Genomic DNA, 19802 nt, shown 5'->3' on the forward strand with positions numbered 1-19802 from the left:
CCAAGTGGTGAAGGGCCATGGGAGATGTAGTTCAAAAGACCTGCAAGAATTGTGGCAGTTGCACACAAAACATCATTCTGCCCTACCAGAAGAAAACAAATGCAATATTGGTAACATTTTGCATTTGGAAAAGGTCTAGGTTGGCCGCATTACATAAAGTCTCATGTACGAATGATGACGTGCGATAACCATCTCTGACTGCAATACATGCAACTGTCTTTTTAAAGACAGCCTGCAACGCTTTCTATTCTTATTTTGTAATATTTACACATGTTAGTGTTTAAATCGAGCTCATTCGTCTAAGTATGGAAAGAATGGGGTGGAAGTGTGATAGCCTTCTCCTGTTGTCCAACACGATATTGAATCAAGGAGAAAAAAAAACAGACCCGTTAAGGGCGTGTCATTTTTTCCAATGTACATAAAGCTGTATAATAGTACAGCACTTAAATTAAAGCCAGACCCCAGCAAATACAAAACTTCAAAGCCCATTAGGGTAGGGAGCAGGTACTTTATGGAGACCATTGACTGTGCCAGATGCATCTGGTGCTGTACAAGAAACACTTTGGTGTTTGTGTGTGGGGGCGGGGGGTGAGAGGTGGGGTTAATCTGGTCTGATAACGTTCTACAGGACCCAGGATATGATGTAATGTGCCAGGGGACCACTCCGGTGGTGATAGTGCGCGGTACAGATGTCCTTTAACATTAACATGTGAAGTAGGGCTACGAACATGTAATTGGAGCACTACCGGACTAATCGCTTAATTTGGGGTTTTCATGTTTACATCCGGCATACTGCATTTACAACTTGACGACAACGTTATTTGCCTAGAATTGTACACAATTGGAATCCAGTCCTTAAAACAGGATTTGAACCCCAGTCACCGATTTAGCTACTTATCTGCATTACCTCGCCTGTGTATTACACAGCTTATGAACTTACACAGGCGAGAGGGGGAGTGTGGTAGCTAGGATCTGCTTATGCTTCGAGAGACCTTCCCTTCGTGGAGAATTTCCCCTTCCTACCCTCTACTGTACCGCCCCCGGATGGAGTGGAGAATATTAAAACTGGGATGAGAAAGAGAGAAAGAGGGGGGCGAGACTGGCAATAAAATACGAAAAACAGACATCTGATACTGAGCAGTGTTAGTTCAGGATTTCAGCTTAGCAATAATTATGTGCAGGTCTGCTTCACAGCACATACATCTGCTGCCAGCTCCTGCTCCCACAAAATAAAGAAAAAAATCAACTCTACACTACAAAGTTATTAAAAGTCACACAGGAGTTTCGGCCATGTAAAGCAAAGGGACAGAGGCACATATTTCGGAAGTGACTTAATATCCGTTTAAGAACCCTTTGTAGAACCTTAACATAACGATTTGGAATAGAGTAACTGCCTTCTGAGCTGGGTTACAAACTTGCTTGATGGTATCACAACCCCCCAACCTCCAAGATTGCGACGGTTCTCGCTACATCTCCAAAATAACAAGAAACAAGGCACACTTCAATATTAAGTATGCACTCCATTAAATATGAAATAGTTTTTTAATTAATTTAACTTTACGCATATTATTTTTCTCTGTTAACCAATATGAGTTTCTAGCTTTAGCTATTCTTCATGGCACATAGGAAAAAGGAGTACGCTTATGGAAGTCCTACTTCTATGTTTAAGGAATACAGGCCTCATTACGAGTTGGGCGGTAGGCGGTAAAAGTGGCAGCAACAGAATTACAGAGAAAGAAGTAGTGTCCTAAGTTGGAGGACACTGTGGTCCCCTGCACACCATCTATGCTGAGACATGACTCAGTCAAAGCTCAGAAGTTTGAGATAACAATTTTCATGCAATTAGATGCAATTTCAGTGGTTTCTATATAGTGATGACAAGTGTCAGTCTTTTATTCATACATAAGCAATTAGTAAACAATAGTAAAATAATAATAAGTTTTAAGCGTTTCGGGAGGTATATCCCTTCGTCGGAAGCAGTAAATCTTTTAGAGTTGCGTCAATAAATCTGCAAACTTCATGTGTCTCCAAAGGTAAGTAAAGAAACTTAAATGAGTACCGGAAATGTTGGCTAAGCGTATCGAAAATGTTTGGGCAGCATACTTTAGAGAATATTCTAAAACCAACCCAATGTATATGGATACTGGGTGAGTGAAGGGCCATCACAAAAAATAATCTTCCAGCACAAGTGAAATGCAATGTGATGGGGCGGGTGTGTGGGGGTTTACTACTAGTATTGATCAATGCATACCCTGTCAAGGCCCTGTATATCCAGGAACTGCACTCTCACCACGCGCATGGCATCCAGCAACCCACAGGAGTAGGCCCTGCAGGACAATGCATTTGGAATGCATTGCCTGTTGAGCTCCAGTAAACCTCTCCTCTGGCTCTCTTCCAAAATAAATTGAAGACTCACCTGTCTCAAAAGCCTTGGTCCCTGTGTTGCTCTACGTTGTTGCTTCAGAAGATGAACATCTGCACCTAGATACAGAGTTCCGCTTGGCACCGTGAGGATGTGCGCGATGTGAATTTCAAATCAATCTAATCAAATGCAGTGACATGCCAGTAATGCATAATGCCCCAACACGCAAGTAATACACAAACAGAGGATTTCAGGAACCACAATGCATGGGTAACACATACCCAAACAGCCAAAGTCACAGTACAACACTGCACAATTACAGTGCAACCATGGCAGACAGTGTTGGAATGTAATCTGCAAACCATGTATGTGAAGCCATAACTGAAGCCATAACGGAAGGACAGAGAACGCCAACAGGCACAAAGCAGCCAATCAGCCATCAGGGCACTGAAGAGGGAGTCGGGATCCTGCCACCCCCTAACTCCCAATCAAGTTCATGACAAGACGGAAAGCCGGAAAACATAGCAATCACCATTTCTATTTCAGATGAATCCCAAGTGCGCCAATGATAGATAAGTACACAGAGGCATCCCCTCAGCCAGAACTACCGACCTGGCACAGTGCAGATCTATCCATGTGTGAATGAAGAGCCGCAGGCCATGATCAGAGACACCTATATGGACAGCCTGGACTAAGCACCAAGAAGCCATGTTGCTGATGTCATTAGAGATGCCACAGCACAGCAACGTTAGACATGAAGAACCAGTGCAATCCACACTTTGTGGCAAAAACACACACTGCAATACATGAAGAACACTAGTGTACAGTTCTTTAGTTACAGGACAGATACATATACATACAGTCATTGCTTTTATTATTTTTGCCATTAGCCAAATGCAGAAACCACAAGGCACAAGAGATCCTGGGCAAAACTTGCAGATGCTTAAATGCGAATAACCCTATGCAACTGCAGGAGCACCTATGGGATCTGACAGAGCCCAAGTGTGACTAACCTATGGAGAATATAGTATAGCAAGGACAATGTAGAAACTGCATTATAAGGTTTGGAAAATTACAGCAGGCCTCGTACCACTGGGCAGGAGATGAGCTGAGCTGATTCAGGCTGGACAGAGTTTGAGACGTGCAAGACAGGACCCGCAGCCAAGGTCAAGAGATACGGAGACATTCCAATCCCCAGACGACAATGGGACCAGCTGCAGAAAAGAGAATAAATCCTCATATTTTGGAGCTGCATAGCTCAATTCAAGGTCTCCAAACACATGGTGCAACTGAAGTAGACAATGGACAGTGATCAGTGGTGAAAAAGGAGAATCGATCCCAGGCAGCCAGACATGGACTGCAACAAGTATGCAATCAAGCAGGAGAATATTCTCATATGGCAAAGGTGGTGCACACAAGTTACAATACAGACAAATAATCGTTCACATCCCCTTGAAAAGGTGCAAGGGAGCTGAGAACCAGTTCAGATCCCGGGTCTGGGGACATCAGCTTTAGCCAATCACAGTTTAGTAACCTAGGAGTGAGTAGCAAGGGGCAAGAACCAATGGTAAGGCCACAACTCTGCAACAATGTTATAGTTAGTAAATTAGGGATGGGACAGGCCAGCCACCTGACATGGAAGAGCCAGTAGAATAACATGTATAGGTACCCATATAGGTTATTATGCTCATGACAACCAGGTTTCTGGAGAGAGGCCTAGGTAATGACAGAACAGTGACGTGTTTCTAAGACAAAAGTAGCCTGCGTGCAATTTACTGTGATACATGCTGGAATTTTTCTGAGTTCTTGTATCAATCCCTGTTGGATTTGGCTGTGATAAACCGCAGTTTGAACTTGCCATTGACAGAACCCTCTGTATTCTGGGGGAGGAAGTTGGGCCCGCCAAGTACGCGAACTTCCAGTATCGCTATGGCATCCCGGGGATTCTCCCCAACACCACATTCATGATAGCAAGGCGCTGGCCCACCGCATATAACATGCACATTGCAAATCCGATCACAGGCCATGTATCTCACAACTATTGTGTGTGCACTGTGTGTATGGAGAATCTCAAAGTGAGAATGCATATGTACCCCCGTAGGTCATAACACTGCTTTCAATTGTTGGGATGTAAAAACCATGCTGTACAACAATGCACCATTACTGCTTCAAGAGAGTGTCCATGAACATGGCTTGTAACAAGCCACGCATCCTCAATGCACTGTGACTGACCCCTGTGAACTTTGCATATGCAGGTGACTGGTTACCCCCAGCTCCCACCGCTGATGACACCTGAGCGCACTCCACATATGCCACAGGAGGTGGCCTACAATGAAGTACACATCAGTACCATGTTGTGCACAGAGCTATCCTTTGGCCTGCTTAAGGGACGTTTCCAGTGTCTCTAACGGACCAGTGGGGTCCTGATGTACAGGCCAGAGAATGTTGACCAAATATTTGTAGCCTGCGCAATGCTGTATAACATTTGCTCTGGCGAAATGTCCCCCTGATGAGTACATGCCTCCCCCAGCGGACACTGACTGACTGTCTGCAGATGAAGTGCTGCCACACCGGAGCATAGCAAGGCAGGAAAGGGCGTCTGGTGTGGCAAGGACTGGCAAATATTTCCAGACATTACTTTTCATCTGCTTCTCACTTTTGTATAAAGCCACATTTTGAATATATCACCTTCACACACAAATTAATTGCCCTTGCATTTGTTCAAGTGAATGTGTGTTTTATTGCGAACTGTGCAAAACATCCATCACAAACACCCATACCCACCTACCTCTGCCATCCCCAACACCCATAACATGGCTGGTTGTTGCTCCTGATGGATAACCACAGGGGCTGGCTGTGGTGTGGTGGTTGCAGCTGCTGCTGAGGGTGCTGCAGCTGCATATGGTGTGTCTCCATCAGATGCTGTGCCAACTGTGCTTTGTTCACTGCTGGTGGATGGGCAAATGGGCACACTTGTCAGGACTGTGCCCGTCTCACCACTTTGCGCTGCCTTTGCGCTGCTGTGCTCTGGCCTTGATGCATCGCTCCTGCTCTTCCTCCTGCTTTTACCATGGCTGGCATGTACAGGGGTGATGGTGGAAGTGCTATTAACAGTGGAGGTGCCCGGGGAAGTAGTGGCCCCACCTAATCAGCTGGAGTCTACAGCGAACCTGTTATGTGGACAATGGCATGCTGTCAGTCATCATGCATACTTGAACGTGGACTAGCAAGACACTCATGTAACATGAATGGTCATCCTACACGCATTTTGTCCGATGGACATGGACGGTTGCAGGCCAATGTGAACGGTTCATGCGAGGCAGGAGAAGTGTCTGCTGAGGGTGTACATGCATGGGATCATTGGCAGTTGGACTGGCAATATGACTTGTACATGTGGTGATGCAGGGGGGCAGACCTTCCCACTTGGGATGTTCACAGCACACATGGGCACTTCTCATGGTTGCATGACCTCACATGCACATTTCCCCTACAGTGCATGTGTAGCTGCACAGTATCCCACCTTCCCTTGCACACGCATGTGTTAATAGTGCCTTTGTATACATTGCCATGTGGTTAGCCATTCCCCTGTCCATTGGGCCCATCTAAACTGGGGGTAGCATGCTTGGGATGAGCTTTTGGCCAGTGCATTCTCAAGGGAGAGGGAACATTCATACTCACAACCATCACCTTGGCACTTGCTTCCGCTTCAGTACTCCCCCTACCATGTGGAGGATGGTGCTGGTTTTCTCCTCCCATGGGGTCAGGACAAGGGGCTCGACTGTGCTGTCTCACAGGGCAGAACTCTCATGCCTGTGTTTGGCAATGAGATTGCAGACCTGAACTTCAGGTCATTCCAATGTTTGCAGGAATCCTCGCCTGATGGAGTTGGAGGCAGATGAGCGAAGAGCTCGAGGCGGGAGAGATTTAGGAAGAGAGAGTTGGAGGTAATGAGGGCCCAGGCCCAAGAAGGCTTTGTGGACAATACAGAGGGTTGAACTTCATCCGTGCAGTCACTGGGAGCCACTGCAGAGATTTCAGTGTTGGAGAGATACAATCCCTGGGCTTGAGGCCAAGGACAAGTCTTGCAGTCCTGTTCTGGATGAATTGCAGAGGGTGGAGAGTAGAGGCAGGCAGATTTAGAAAGAGGCTGTTGCAGTACTGCAGCCTAGACAGAACCAGAGCTCTGGCGACAGTGAGCTTCTGGGTGAAGGAGAGGAAAGGAAGAATACCTCAGAGGAGATGCAGCTGGTAGTGTGACTTCTTAGAGACATCAGAGATGTCAGGAGAGAAGGAGAGTGTGGAGTCGAAGATGACCCCAAGGTTTTTAGCCTCACAGGTGGCAGAAGGAAGAGGGCCAAGAGGCCGGCCAGAGAGCAACAGAAAAGGAGGGAGCAGGTGTGCCAATGAGGAGAATCTCAGTCTTACTGGTATTATGGCAGAGATCGTTGGCGGCACACCACTCCTAGATAGCGGACAGTCAAAGATGAGAGAAGGAGAAGAGGAGGCGGAAGGGAGCCTGAAAATGAGCTGGGTGCTAAGACCCTACTTGGTATTTTCTACCAAGGTAGGTTTTTGTAAGAAAGTAATCTCTGACAGGGGATCCAATTTTATGTCCCAATACATGCAGGCCATGTGGAAAAACTGGAGTTCTCAACTGCCTACCATCCTCAGACAAATGGATTGGTAAAGAGGTTCAACCGTATAATGAAGAGCATGATAGGTGCTTTAGAGGAACCCCTTAGAAGAAAGTGGGACCTTCTACTGCCATGCCTTCTCTTTGCTTATAGAGAAGTCCCTCAGGCGGGAGTTGGATTTAGTCCCTTTGGACTTCTTTATGGCCATCTAGTTAGAGGCCCCTTGGCCCTAATTAAGGAGGGTTTGGAGAGGGATCCTTCTCCCAAGCCAGTGGCAGTCACTGACTATGTCATAGGTCCCCGGAGGAGAATGTCACACATGATGGCAGAAGCATCAGACAACTTGAAAGCAGGTCAGGCTCTGGTGAAGCATTGGCATGACCAGAAGGCCAACATGGTTGAGTTTACTCAAGACCAGCTAGTTCTAGTTATGGTACCTACACTGTTTAGTGTGCTTCAGTGCATTTTTGGTTACATTGTGTTATGTCATTTGTAGTGAAGGGCATGCATTATTCTTCTGGCTATGGACTTGTTGGCCTGTGCCATGTGATCAGCCTGCCTGCCTCCCATCACTCTCCATATCATGAGGAATTTTGGTGCCTCTGACAAAGTGAGAACGCATTAAGATTTTATGTTTGATTTTTGAGTGTCATATGCATGCATATTATGTTTGTTTGAAGCCCAAAAATACGTTTGGATTTAATGCTTTTGATAGTAACTGTGGATGCTACAGAGTGGCACAATTTTGCCTCTTGGGATGACTTTCACAGTAGCTTGTGTTAGAATGAATTTCTAAACTCTGGCCTGATGTTTAGGAGGCCCCATTGTTAGTGAAACTTCTGGGAAGATAGCCAGACCAATTCACAGTAATTTGGAGAGCAGCCACGGCTAAATCTCAGGAGGACGGAGTGTAATTAGAGGTCTTCAATGAGCACACACAATGAAATGCCAAGAATTACCATCAAACAGAAGTATCCAAAAATATACTATTTATTTGGGGCCCAAGAATCAACACAAATGATTAATGAAAAGCAATAGCAAGATTCCACACAAGCAACACAATATGTAAAATATATACAATCAATGATGTCAATGCAATCAAGTTAATACCTCGACCAATACCTCTAAGGGAAAAGGGTGAATAACCTTTAGAGCATAGGCAAACATCAGGAGTAACAATCCTACCTTTATAAGTCTAGCCCTACAATGAATGGAGCCTTGTGTTATACGCGCTCATAAAGCGCTCGGTTATGCGTACAAGTCACAAAGCACCTTTTTATGAAGCTGGAACAAGTTAGAGTACACATTTTGAAGGGTGAAACGGGTTCCAAAAGGCAGTAGAGGATCTGCTGCGATGAACAAAGCTAATCTCAACTTTCGGAGGGCTCTGGAAAGCGGAGGCTACCCAAGCCAAAGAGAGGACCACAAGGGATCCTCTATGCGTAAAAGCTTATGGATAAACAAGGGGCCACTGGTAAGTGACTTAAGTACACACCGTCCTTAGCTCAGTTTTGGTCCAAACTTGGCAAGTCTGGAAGGGCTCATCAGGGGTTCGATTTCCCACCTTTGGCTCAGCTTCAAAGTGCACATGCTCTGCGATGCAGGTCGAGGTCTGGTATGGAACAGGAGCTGTATTTCCTGTTTTGGGAAATGAACTAAGAAAACACTTATGCAGCGGGTCTCAGGGCATAAGAAGAAATGCGGGGAACCCATCGACAAGTTGGTTCTGACCTGTTTCTGACCTATTTTGGATCTGCTGGTCTGCATTCAGGACCCCTCCTCATTTCTAAAGTCCAGCAAGTGCTCACACCCAGTCAGCCAATGGGAAGCTCTACCCCTCTCATGCACACCAGCCGTGGTCTAATGAGGGAGCACTATGGTCTCATGTTCTTGGGCACACCAGACATCCTGGCAGCAGTAGTGTGGATTGGGACCAGACAGTCCCAACGCAATTTCTGGGTACCCACACACGTGACCTGCAGGAGCCCGTGAAAGAAGCGGCTTTTGGGGGCAACTTCATGACCAAATAAGGAAGTCCCAGATCAGGAAGACCAGGGGGAAGGCCAAATGACAAAATAGTCAAAGGAACAGGCAAAAGACTTTGTGGCACGGCCATGACAGAAACTAGTCACAGTCATGAGCCACACAGGGTAAGAGTGGGATGGCCCAGTAAACAATTGTAAAAATACAAAAAAGCTTCTGCTGCCACCAGTCTGTTCCTAGGCACACTGTACACTCGTCAAAAAATCCTTACTGGATGACTAGGGCCAGAAAACACAAAGACCCAATTGCGCGGTACAGTAATGTACTTTGCACAATGATAAAATGTTACCAAAAGTGGCAACAAAATCTTAAGACTAAGAGAAATAAAGTTTCTCAGTACTGACAACCTGAAGGACATGTCCGTTTCCCCATAACAATGAGCAAAAGCCCAGTGCAGTGCAGCTGAAGGCTGTGCTCCACTGGCAAAAGTCATGTCAGGATCCTGTAACAAAAGCAAAACGTTTGGGGGGTCCACAAATAAAGAGGGAAAGTTGCCTTTAGAGAAATCGTTCCTAACACCGTGGTTAAGCTGGTTTATGTCGGAGTGTGTATGTGTGATTGGCCCTCGGCTTAGCCACATTGTCACGCACATCTTGCTTTTCTTGATTACATGCTTGCACATTGTTAAAGCATATATGATTTTGTTTCAGTAAGCCTCCCGAGGCAAACATGACAGGTGGATGGTACACCACAGTGGTTGCAAGTGCACTAATCTTGTCCTGGGAAACCTGCCTGTGCGTGTCTGATCATGACATATTTGTGTGTATGCGAATGTGAGTGTGTGTTTCCCATATTCAAAGGTATAAAGTTCAATTATTTGGACCCTTGTGGAATAAACCTATGTTGTTCATGCGTACAAGGCTGCTTGCAAGCTTTTTACATGACAGAGGTGTGTATATATGTGTGTTTGTGTGCGTATATGTGTGATACTTTTGTTAGACGGTGTGTCGTTTGTAAACTGCGATTGGTCCATCCTACATCACAGCAGGCTGCCTGCGCAGTTGTTTTGTTGTGCCCTGTGAAGGTTTCTAAATACAGCACCATCCTACATTGCTGTGTCCTTGTCCAGTGGAAAACCCGGTGCTTGTGAATGCTTTGCCATGCTCAATGGTACAAAATGAACTTTTTCTAGCCACGATCATTGCAGAGCAAACTTCACTTTGTGATGCCCACACTCTTTACTGCACATATCTCACTGTTTATGGATGTGCGAGTCCAGCGTTGCAAACTTCCTTTTTTATCCTTCCACACCTACTAAGCATGTTAGCATGATATAAGCTTAATTTAGTTTGTTCCTCCGCACCTATTGTGTGTATTCCAAAATAAAGGTCAATTTTGTACCTTAAATATCTCTGTGTTGGCTGATGAGATTTTCAATCTATTTGTGGCGTACACTACCTCTGGTGAAGGCAAACGACTCTGCCAAAAATGTTAAAAATTGAAGCAGACAATTTTGAGATATTGAGGGCAACATAGTTAATTTTTCTGCCTCTATGGAAGCCGCATGCAAGAAAACCGTTTTTTTTTTCCAGCAATCCTGTTCCGCATGACAACTTTGATAAAACCTTGTCAAATTTTAGCTAGGTCAATGGTGGGCCAAATTTGTTAAACGTTCATGGATGGGAACAAACGTTACAGGGAAAAATATTTGTGCATTTCCCTATGTAAAGGTTGTACATTTTCTTTACAGTGATTTGTTAATAGTATTTTTGATTATTGTGTTGGACTAACATACATATGTGTTTGAATCCATGCCCAGACATTCCTTTTATGTTTGCATTTACCACACTGTTATTGTTTGGAATCTTTCGCTGCTGACACACAACTCTGGGGAGTGTAGGCTGCTCTCAGCTACCAATATAGAGGTATTTGCTTGACCTTTGTGGCTGAAACACTGCTGGGATGTTTTGTGGCACAGGTTTGGGCATAGGTCACTGAAGCCTTTGCTCCCCCTTACAGTTATAGATCAGTTATCATCAACATGGACACAGCTGTTAATTTGCCTTGCCATGACCAAAGGTCTCTCAGATCAAGAATTTGTTGAGTGGAACCTTAATCCAACGAGTTCCTCTTTTTGACTATATAGGGATCAAGTTCTCGTCTAATGGTACATGGAAAGTGTAGCTTGACCGTAACCATCTCACGTTCAAACAGCGCACACGCGGAACTTTAACTTCTGCAATCCGATTTCGAGGAAAAGCCACCTTTCCAACATTAGAAGTATATGTTTTCTTATACGTAGCCAACCTTTGGGGCTTTACCCCATCATTGCATTTGGATTTAGATGAAATATTCTTCTTGAAAAAACTTCTTTTGATCCATAATAGTGCCCCCACAGTCCCACCAGAATATCTTTGGTTTGGTTTATTATTTGTATAGCGCGCACCGCCCTCGGGCATCTTGGCGCTCAGACACAAGAAAGTGATTACAGTAAGTGCAACACATATAGTTGCATACCTGGTGTACAAAGGCCAGGGGAGTGCAGTTGATTACATTGAAATACATTGGCATAGTATAGGCGTTCACCGGCAGGGTGCCAACCCCATCTTACAGGGCGGCAGCGCAGACAGGCACAAAAGTCGAGATAGGAGTTCGTCGGGCAAGGTGCCAGCCCTAACTTACAGGCCAGCAGCGCAAACAGGCGAAAAAGTCAAGAAGGTGTTCACCGGCAAGGCGCCAACCCCATTTTATGGGGCGGCAGCGCAAACAGGCACAAAAGTCAAGCACACACAGGTATATAGTGCTTAACCCCATCTTACAGGGCAGCAACGACACATAGATGCAATCGGTAGATAGGTGCCTAGGTCCAGCAAAGGCAGGTACATGGGGCAAAATCCCATTTTACAGGGCAGCAGCGACACATAGATGCATAGGTCCAGCAAAGGCAGGTACATGGTGCAACAGCCCATTTTACAGGGCAGTACCGACATGTAGATGCAAATAGTTCAATAATAGGTAGATGCACGGTGCCTGTCTCCGGTTACAGGCAGCACATGTCGTACGGATGGAACACATCAGTATAAATAAAGCAGTAGAATAGTGCACAAACTCATGACATATCCCGAGCCAGTGCGCCTGATCAGAGGTTTAGATGATACATAACGGTGTATCTCTCGACAGATAAATGGGAATGGGAACGTTTTTCAGAGAGGCAATTATAGTGCACAGTAAACAAACTCATTAAACACGATTCCTGCCGATTAGACAATGGAATCGGTGATGATTAAGCAATTGTGAAAGTAGAGGCTATTGGCTATAAGTTTGCAGATAGGTTGTAGGCTGTGCATGCAGATGCAGACGCTAGGTAAGGCCCAGGAGGGCAGGCGCCGTAGGCGGGAAGAGTGAGTTCGATTACAATGAATCATATAGATGAGAAAGTCAGTCAGAAATGATCCATGCCGGTGCAACACACCTGAGGCTGATTAGCAAAGTTCGAGTAGGTACTGAGTCTTTCGGTAAGGTTTTCGAGTGAGATCAGGAGGCGGATGAGAAACGATAAGCTGTGTGAATGACATGGAGCAGCGCCCAGAAGTAAGAGGGCTAGAGCTGAGAAGGATATACTTAATGAGTGGACACAAATAAATAAATAAATAGGTTCTCACACAGGAGTTTCCTGCAGGGTAGCCACAGTGAACCGATGTTGGGGGAACAACCTCAACAGCGAGAAAACTGAGCTACTGCCGATTGGCTCCCCATCCACCTTGAGCAAGCTCGACAAACAATACGCCTCCTTCTCCATTGACAACATCCCCATCACTGTCTCACAAGCGATTAAAACCTTGGGTGTGTATTTGGAACCTGACCATGAATAGGCAGGTTAATGCCATAGCTTCCACCCCAGCATACCACTCCAAACTCATCAATACATTTAGACCATTCCTGTCCCAACAAAATTGCCTCACCATGGCCAGGGCTATAATTGGATCCAGACTGGACTATTGTAATGCCCTCCTTGTAGGAACATCAGGTAAAAACCTTGCCAGACTTCAACTAGTGCAAAACAACGCTCTCAGGGCCGCCTCAGGCCTCTCACGTAGGGATCATATCTCCGGGCTCAGAAGACAGGTTCACTGGCTTCCAGTCAAGGAAAGGATAATTTCAAAACCCTTGCCCTTACGCACAAGTGTCTATATGGCCAGGCTCCCCCTTACCTTGTCCAAAGGATCTCCAAAACCCCTGTTTGCAGGCCATCGAGAACTCCGTACTCCAACATGATAATTGTTCCAAGGACATGCAAGGCCCGTGCCGGCGGCACCAGCTTCCCAACTATGACCGCCAACCACTGGAACGCCCTCCCTCCTCACATCAGGTTTATTGAGTCCCATGCGGCCTTTTGCAAGGCCATCAAAAGCAGACTCTTGTGTGAGCCAGCTTGTATTCCCTGACTCTAACTCTGTAATTGTAACCAAGTAATGTGATGGGCCACTATTTCTGTACTGTTAACCATGTACCCTGCATTGTACTCTGCACTAAGTCTACTTATGTTGGGTGGCTTTGCTGTAACCCTGAATCAAGCCTTCTTAAGCTCATGTTACAGCGCCTCGATGCATGTGGGCTGCAGCGTGCTATACACATCCAAATAAATAAACATTCACTCCCAACTTCAAGATAGCCAGAACATCCCAGAAAGGGAGACGATTAGTCCCAGTACCTGTATAAATATCTGTACACATTGCCAAGAACTTGCAGCAAGCCAAAGCCTCAGAGGGAGTTATATACAGTGACGGGGAAGCACCCACACTTCCCACAGGAAGAAAGCAATATCTAAGCAGGGAATAATTCATTTCTGTCCATTGGACATTTGTGGCCCAAGATGGTGGATCCCCCAATATTAACAGTCCAATGTCAGCTGGATACACTGGTGTCTTGCACAAGAACAACCTGGATGTGTCTACCGTGGATTGTAGGTCACAGGGTGAATCCTTCATCTTGAGGGGAGAATGAGCACAAGGGGCAGTCCTCTTTGAGAAAGGAAATCAGTCTCTCTTTCCACACCTCAGGTGTTGGCCTCCATTAAACCCCTTTACAGACTGTAAAGTGGAAGAATATCAGGGTCCTAACCATCCGAAGATCTCCTCAGCTCTTTCTGATTCTCTCAGTGATTCCCTCCTCCCTCACAGGGTTGCTTCAGCGAAACAGGGAGAGATTAAAGGGAAAACACAACCAGTAAGCATCAAGATCCCCTCTGGGTAACTTCTTCATACTTTGATAACTGACAGCCTTATGTCATAGACCACTGACAAGGCTGACCAATTATAACAATATTGGCCTGTCTACCATTTCTACAGACCCTCTTAGATATGATATGATATGTTATTTTATAAAGCGCTTAATACCCAGAGGTTTCTAAGCGCGGACCCAGGGATCGAACCTGTGGTGCTCTGTGTCGTCTTGCTTCCACGGCGAGCATGTTGCCCCTGAGCTATCCTCCCAAATCAAAGTCCATCATCACTTTCTATCCAGGAACCTCCTAAGCTGAGGCCAGGAACTAAATTACATATACTGTGTGTGTAAAAGCACAATATTTGTGGTTAATAGATAGGATGGGGGTACCTGTTAGGGCTGAGTTTCCAAGCACTCATGTATATACGACAAAAGACATTTTCCCCATTCGAGGATGGTGGACCCATCTTGTAATGTAGCAATCTGTATCACGAGGAAGAAAAATGCTACCAAATCATATGCAGCTGATCCTAGTACAGAAATTACACAGACCCAAGTCGTAGTTGCACAGAATTAAGCCCCACAGTTGCAGTCCCTCATTGTTAGGCCAGAGTGGGGTCCCCCTTGATGGATAATTAATAGATTAAAGCAAGAGAATTGGGTGTTTGGAGGAGGTTGTGGCTGAAGTTTCATGCAAGTTGGTGATTCAAGAGATGGAGGCAGGAGAGAGGAGAAGGAGAAGAAGGACTGGAGGCAAGAGGGGGAGAACGCACATCAGGGGTGGTAGTAGAGAATCAGGAGGTGGAAGTAGGAGAGTATGTTGATGTACCTGAAGGCGAACATCAGGAGGTGGCCGGAGCAGAATATCAGGAGGTGGCAGGAAGAAAGAATCAGGAGAGTAGAAGGAGGTGACAGGAGATGAACACTAAAATGTGGCAGAAGGTGACAATGAGGAGAGGCAGTGGGAGAGTATCAAGAGGTGGCAGGGGTGTCTGAGGAGCTTGCAAGAGGTGAACATTAGAAGCTGGCAGGAGGAGAATATCAGGTGTTGGTAGGAAAGAAACAACAGAAAGATGCTGGGAAGCAGGAGGAAGCCAAAGCCAGAGCGTAAACTCGAAGGAAGGAGATCACACACCTCACCCAAGGAAGAGAAATAGGGAAACCCTGATTAAAAGAAGTGAACTCATTGCTGGAAGAGGAATGAGCATGTTGCATGGAATTCAAGGAGGGCTAGGAACAGAGGAGGAGGAAACAGGATGACATAGGGTAGAAATCAGGATCCCTATAATGGAGGTGATGAGGCCGGATTACTGTGAATTGATCGAAATAAATTGACCTACTGGAGAATTGACTGAATTTTTATTTGTTCCATTTATTTTAAATAATGTGCGGGGAGATCTCTGCCCTCCCCCCACGGCCCCTACCTTAACCTATTCCCTTACCCCACCCCACATCTATATTTAATAAAAATTAACCAGAATACTTAACAAATTCGACCCAAAAAAATGGGTAAATTCTGAGTAGGTCAATTTGGTATTCGATAAATTTGGGTAATACTGATGAGGTCTGCTTCACTCTCTCCACAATGGAAAGAAAGGGTCCAGGCATTCCCGTGACTTGTCGCAGAGAGGCAGCAAAAGCTACAGAACTACAGAACTGCTGCTGAAAGTATTGTGGGCGGCTGCATCACAACAACAGTTGGAGGTAAGCATTACTTGTTTCTTGTTCTGTGAAAACCAAACAAAGAGACTCTGATTGTCGGGGAGGAACCCAAAGTTTTTGAAATCGTGGAATGCACCCTATGGACTAGCGGAAATGTTGACAAATGGCTAACCTAACAATTCATGCCTGATTATCTTTGCTTGTGTTTTGGCCCAAGGAGGAGTTCCTTTGAGTTAGAGTAAAGGAAGATAGGGACAAAGGTTGTCTTAGGGAAGAGGATCATCTTGAAATTCAGTGCAAGTTCCACAACTGATTGATTGTTTTTTTTCTGTCTAGTAAGTAGTCAATAAAAGGGAACAAACTCCTTTAATACAAAACCCAGGCTGGTCTGGTCTGTTGATCGATGTGTGTAGTATGCCACCATCCAGGGGAGGACTGGTAACCTTTAGTCTGCGGGGCGGGGGCAAGTACACTTGTCTGGCCCCTGGTGTAGTGGCCAAAGCCCACAATGCAGCAGTGGCCCCCAACTTGCCAAACAACTAAACTCAATACCAAGCTGTCTCCCACACATACATTCTCAAATATATAATGTAGACATTATTGACATTGTTTTCATTTTATGCAACATACCTTTCAGTTATGATTTTGGTTTCTTAGAGTCCCCAAGTCACAGTGAACCTCCCCCACATACTAAATAGTAAAACTATTTCATAGAGTTAATATAATCTGGTGAAATTGGAAAACTGGGATTTGAGCCCAGGTTTCCATGTGTCCCAATGTACAATTTAACAGCAGGCTAAATCTCCTGCCATCACATAGAATCCCATACCATCTATCCCATCCCATCTTTAATTTTAGACCAACATAAAGAGTTAATGAAGTTAGAGAATTAATTGGTAGAGCCGAGCAGCCGCAGTTGAGCCAGAGGGTCTGGCTTCACTCTAAGAGCCAAACATAAACTGGCATGGCAAAAGCCAGATGCCTAACTTCTTGCCTCCTGCAACACAAAACCCCATACCTGGCACCGTGTCTACCAACAACATAAAACCCTTACTTGGCATCCTGCCTACCCACCAGTATGAATTATACAAATCAATAACATAATTATTTATGGAGTAACACTATAGATTATAAACCATAAGAGTGAGACTTTGGGCCACATTACGAGTGCGGCGGTAACCCTGACAGTGCTTCCGGCAGGTTGCCACCCGACTAGCAACACTTTTCTGCCGCCTGACTTCCCGGTGCCACGGGACAATACAAGTCCCGGCAGAAGTCAGGCACCAGAAATTGTTTGTCCCCATTCCCACAGAAAGGGGACTTGGAAGCACCGGCATCGCTGCTAATGGTGGCAGTGCTTCAGTGACAACTCTGTTCTCTGGGCCCGTTGCACCCGTCAGTTAGACCTGCCAGGGGGCACAGGCCCCAGAAAGCAGAGTTTAAGTCTGCCGGTCCAGAAAGGGTACCGGTACGTTGCTACCAGCACTCTTTTTTTCAGACCAGCAGACTCGTAATGATGCCCATTCCCTACATTACACCTTCATGAGATTTCCATGCAGGCCTCAAAACTAATAGATTCCTTTGCAATCGCCTCCATGAAGCACCTGCTGCAAGCAGGCGGATTCCATATAAATACATTGTCAATGCCATATGCATGGCGTAATATGCAGGAGGCTTTCCCTACAGATAGTAAAGGAAAAGAAGGCCTAGTGATGACAAGTGACTTATTCAAGATCACTTAATGTGTGGAAGTTGAGGATTTGAGCCTTGGCTTCCTGGTTCCACAGTTTCCACTTTAGACAGCAGGTAAGCCTTTCTCCTATTCCTTCTTAAATATTAGAATCAACAATACACTTTCTGAAAAGTTGTTATTCAAGGGCTAAAATAGTAAATTGTTCTATAAATCTGGCTTCTGGCTTTCAAAGCACCAAGTCACATGATAAATATGGTGTGCAGTCATTTGATCGAATAAATAATGCTGAATGACAAATAATTAAAAAAAATAAGGTCGAAAAAAAAAGTCGAATATTTTATTTTTTATTTATATATTTTTTTTGGTTCCGCATGTCAAAATAAAGGTAAAAAAAAAAAAACAGGGGTTGGGGGATCCCCCCCATTTCGAATAAAAAACGTAATAAAAAAGAAATTGGACTTTTTTTTCGACATTATTTTTTCGAGTTATTGACTTTCGACATTATTGTTTTCGATTATATGACTATAAACCGATAAATATACCTGACAAAATACCAGCAATGTCAAAATTCATGCATATATTAATGAAATAAGCATGCATCACTTTTTCAAGCCAGTACCACGACCGGATACAGTGGCATGCAGGTCAGGCACAAATCTGAGCAACTGCCACTCAATCTGCTGACTTACCTGTCAAGATTTCTACCTATGTCTTATGTACCCTATTTCCCTTACACATCGCCCTCTGGTGTCTTTCCTTTGCACCGCATCCCTGATGTCTCATCACCTCCTTCCTTACAAAGAACCTTCAGATCTCTGTTCACATTTTGTGCCATCCCTTAACAGTTAACTCAATCCCTTTCCCTGCCCCACATGCACTCCCTTTACTTTCCCACATTGCTCAGTCACCAATTCCTTGCCACTCACGCCCTTCCATTGCCCCGGTACACATGCAGGCAGGTGACCTTGTTGATTTACAGTCAGCCTCTGCTAGACACTACAAGAAGCTGTCGTCAGGTTTTCGCTGATACTTTTAGAAATGGGGTCTGCACTTGGAGAATGCAGAGTGGAAAATGTTGTGCTCCCGAGTTGTACTTTCTTGAAAGGTCGTTTGCATATTTTAGTTTAGGGAAGTAGAGGAAACTGCAAGGGGTGCCCCTCTGGGATGTGGTGATGGAGAGGGAATAGGAGTGACCTATTATATTTGTGTTTTCAAAGAAGGTAGCGTGTTTGTGTATGTGTGTGTGTGCGTGTATGTGTGTTTTAGTTTGTGTGATTATGGTGATGTGTTTGAGTATATTTATGTCTGTGTCAACTATATTTCAAAAGATGTATCTGTGCTCATGGCACTATATATGTAAATGCACTCTGAATTTGTATGTGTGTCTTTTGTTGTTCACATTACTGTGTTCTGCACAAGAAAATAAAAACAAGCCGGAGTTATGGGGTCATTCAGCGGTGGGTGGTAATGTTAAAATCAGTGGCAACTCAGGTTTAGATCAAATACCACAAGCGGAATTCCATGTGAATACCGGCGCCAGTGTTTTAGCCAGATGTTCAGCTGAACATCTGCCTACTGTTATGTCATTCTAAGAGGTGGATGTAAAAAATCCATATTGGCGAAAGTCTATTTTTAAAGATGTATTTACTGTACAGAACATGGACAGGATCTTCCCTTCAATACAGTGACACAAGGTATTACAAAGGGCCGTGGTAAGGAGGTGAAAAGGTGGGCATCTCTGAATCCCTTTTCACCACCTTATCCATATAATGCATAAAGGTGTCAGAATTGACCCTCTGTGCATACACAAAGTACCGTAGCGCTAAGAGCCACTACTGTTTATAATCCATTTTTATCACCACAGTGAATGTGGAAATAGCTGAAAAAATGTTTAAAACATCTTTTAATGATACCACTGGTGGAGGTAGTATTGATGAAAGTCCTCTGGAGGTATTCCAGAAATATCAGCCGCACTTGCAGTAAACTCTGAATCGGGCGGACTTTCAGAAAAACCACCAGCAGAGGGGGTCATTTTCTCTGGCGGTATCTCATAAAAAATGATCCTGACTCTGAATCGCTCCCTTCGTTTGGGGTCTATTTATAATTAATACTTGAGTCTTTTATCTTTCTTTGCATGCTTTTCAGCTGTGTCCGTAAGTCAGTTTCTCAAACAATGCAACCACCATTTTTAAAGCCACCATGTAGTAATAACCATGGACGCTATTAAACTCTTTTTGTAATGAAC

The sequence above is a fragment of the Ambystoma mexicanum genome, chromosome 1p, assembly GCF_040938575.1.
Source record: "Ambystoma mexicanum isolate Mex_15411 chromosome 1p, UKY_AmexF1_1, whole genome shotgun sequence".
NCBI lineage: Eukaryota > Metazoa > Chordata > Amphibia > Caudata > Ambystomatidae > Ambystoma > Ambystoma mexicanum.